Here is a 3,766-nt window from a genome sequence, read left to right as displayed (position 1 = left end):
TAAGAGTTGACCACGATTTGACTTTTAAGTAACAAACATCACATTTGCATTTTGATGGTTCCAATAGGTTTGTATGGTGATATTGGACTTAGGCTATGTTAGGATTTGGATTTGGAGGTTCTTAGTATGTTTTGGCTCTAATATTCGAAAAATGGAAATATTAAGGTTTGAAAAGTTCACAAGTTTGACCAGGAGTTGATTTTGAGTCTATCAGATTTGAATTTTTGTTTGGGGAATTGGAATAGTTCCATATTTTCATTTGTAACTTGTGTGCAAAGTTTGGGTTCATTCCGGATTGGTTAGGCTTAAATCGGACGCTTGGTTTTAAATTAAAAGTTTATGAACTTAAGAGATTGATCTTAATCGAAGATTTTTGGTTTTGATGTTAATTACGCTATTTGGATCCTTTGAATAGGTTTGGTGATGTATTAGGACTTGTTGGTATGATTGGATGGGGTCCTGGAGGGCTCGGGTGTGTTTCGAATTGGTTTCGGATTTGTTTAAGGTTGGTTGGTAGTTTTAGTACTGGTGTTTCGCACCTGCGAGGTATGGTGCGTAGCTGTGAGTCCGTAGAAGTGGAAGAGAAGCCACTAAAGCAGAATTAGGCTTGGGAGTTGGGAGTCCGTAGGTGCGGAGGTTTTGGTGCAGAAGCGAATGTGCATCTGCGAGACCTTTTCCGCAAGTGCCATTCCGCAGAAGCAGATATGTTTGCGCAGGTGAGATGGGGCAGAATTTTAAGTGGACTTGCAGAAGCAAGATTTGGTCTGCAGAAGTGGAATCGCAAAAGCTATATATTTGTCGATAGATGCGAAAATTGTTGGGTAGTGTTATAATTCGAGGGTTTAGCTTAGTTTGCATTATTTAGAGATTCGGAGATCAGCTAGAGGTGATTTTTGGAGGGATTTTTTCCACACTTAGGAGGTTAAGTAATCTCTACTTAATTTTGATGTTAGACCTTGATTCCCCATTGTTTTGTGTACTTGGAATATGGATCAGATAGAGAAAAATTTGGGGTTTTATGCTAGATTTTGGATAGTGATTATATGGATTTTGAACCTCGATTTGAAGTCTGAATTGGGTGAAACATGTATATTTGGACTCATGTTGGAATAGGTAATCAAGATTTTTGACTTTTGTCGGGTTCCGTGATGTGGGTCTTGATTGACTTTTTGGTTGACTTTATGTATTTATACCAAGATTAAAGCTTTATTATTTATTGTTGTTTCCTATGGTTTTATTTGATGTTATTGAGTTTTTTTCACTAGATTCGAGCCGTTCAGAGGTTGATTCGCTTGGGAATGCATTTTTGGAGTATTGAATTGTCTCAGTGAGGTAAGTATATTGCCTAAACTTGGTTAAGGCAGTAGTTTCTTGAGTTACTGATGTTGGCTACATGCTAAGGGTGGCATACATGCGAGTGGTTGAGCTCATGTGCGAGTACCAAGGTTTATCCATGTTCGGATCAGTTCTTGGGCTATGTTATGCCTTGTTTGGGTATAATGATCCTTGATATCATGCTTTATATGACTATATGATTACGTAACTTTGATAATGATAGAGATAGGGTGTAGTATTGATTTCCCCTGTTTATATATGATCTCAATGTTGTGAGGCGTAACCGCCTAATTTGAGCTGTATTTGTACACATCGCACATACCTACACGTTAGCATGCTATTTTTTCAGTCCAGATGTACATGATTTGATCTCCATTGACTATGTATGTATGCTTGTATATGCTGTAATGGACAGGTTCGACAACACGTGAGTTATCCGTGTGGGTTGAGTTGACTATGGCATATGAGTTGTCTGTGTTGATGTTTGATTATGGCACGTGAATCGCCTGTGCAGCGTATGGATTAGGATCCGTCACCCTAGGGTCATCCTCTCACGTTTCCCCTTGATGTCATTCACGTGGATATGGAAAATTGATCAGTATTGGGGTTTTGTGTATCTTCTCTAGATATAGAATTCCTTGGGTATATACATGATTTTACTTTATATCTCCTCTATATGGTAGCTCCATACTTGTTTACATACCTTTCATGCATATATTCTCTATAAGTCGTTTGTGTTGGTGGAATGATACGTAATACATATCTTCTTTATATGTTGCTCTTTGTGTAATTTGACTTGTATATTTACGCATATCTTCTCAATATGCTGAACTGCTATATGGTTCAATGTTCGTGCATATCTTCTCTATGTATACCTTGGGCTTTAATTTTAGTCATGCTTAGACTTTGGTATTGGATACATATTTTTTACGTATTCTTGAGTTGTACATATTTATCACGTGAGTATCATTTGTGATTCTTGATATTACCTTTCTGAGGTTAGTCATAATACTTAAGGAGCATATGGGGTTGATTGTACTCATACTACACTCTATACTTAATTGCTCAGAACTAGGTGTCGGACCTAGCTGAGAGCTGTGCTAGTTCATTGTTGAATTGCCCAGAGATGAGGTAGAGTTGCATTTCAATCATAGTCTTTGGCATCTATTTGCATTTTAGATAATATTTTTATATCGTTGGACTTGTACTCCTATTATAGAGCCCATGACTCTGTATTACCAGTTCACGGGGATTTGTGTATTGAGGAAATCTTATTTATGATACTTGACTTTTAGACTTGTATTACTCCGTAAATTGTTATCTCATTTTGTTATTGTTATGCTTGGATTGCCTAGAAAGTGAGTTAGGCACCATCACGACCGGATGGTGGTTTTGGGTCGTGACAACACCGCACCAAGATTAACACGTGAAGTATCACAACACACCGTGTATAGCCCCGAACTTGTGGGCAACACCAATACTGGGGCTATAATCAAAGCAATCTTGAGATTTTGATAACTCTCCTCACACTCATCAGACTTAAAAGGAATACTCTTTTGAGTCAACTAAGTCAATGGAGCTCCAAACAATGAGAGCCCCTCGTAAAACGATGATAGTAGCCTGTCAGACCCAAGAAGCTCCTAATCTCTGAAGCTTTAGTAGGTCTAGACAACCTTTGAACTGCCTCAATCGTCTTAAGATCAACCTTAATACCATAATCAGACACTACGTGACCCAAGAATGGAACTGAGTCCTACCAAAACTCACACTTAGAGAACTTAGCGTACAACTTCTTCTCCTTCAAGGTCTGGAGCACAATCCTCAAGTGTTGCTCATGCTCCTCCCTACTACGAGAGTAAATCAAGATGTCATCAATGAACACTATCACAAAAGAGTTCAAATAAAGCTTGATCACCTGATTCATCAAATTTAAAAATGTCGTTGGAGCATTAGTCAAACCAAATGACATCACCAAGAACTCATAATGACCATAACAAGTCCTAAAAGTTGTCTTAGGGATATTCGAAGCCTATTCTTCACCTGATAATAACACGGCCTCAAATCATTTTTAGAGAACACCTTAGCACCTTGAAGCTGATCAAACAAATTATTAATACAAGGTAATGAACATTTATTCTTGATAGCAACATTGTTCAACTGCCCACATTCTTATAGTACCATCCTTCTTCTTCACGAACAACACTGGTGCTCACCCAAGGAGAAACATTATATCTAATGAACCCTTTTCCAAGCAAATCTTGCAAGTGCTCCTTCAATTCCTTCAACTCAACTGGAGCCATGCGGTATAGTGGAATAGATATGTGATGAGTTATCGGAACCAAGTCAATACCAAAACTATCTGATAGCATACCTAGTAGATCCATAGTAAAAACCTCCGAGAACTCTCTCACAACCCGGTACTGAATCCATA

The sequence above is a fragment of the Nicotiana attenuata genome, unplaced genomic scaffold, assembly GCF_001879085.1.
Source record: "Nicotiana attenuata strain UT unplaced genomic scaffold, NIATTr2, whole genome shotgun sequence".
Taxonomy (NCBI): Eukaryota; Viridiplantae; Streptophyta; class Magnoliopsida; order Solanales; family Solanaceae; genus Nicotiana; species Nicotiana attenuata.
This window is presented reverse-complemented; position numbering follows the sequence as displayed.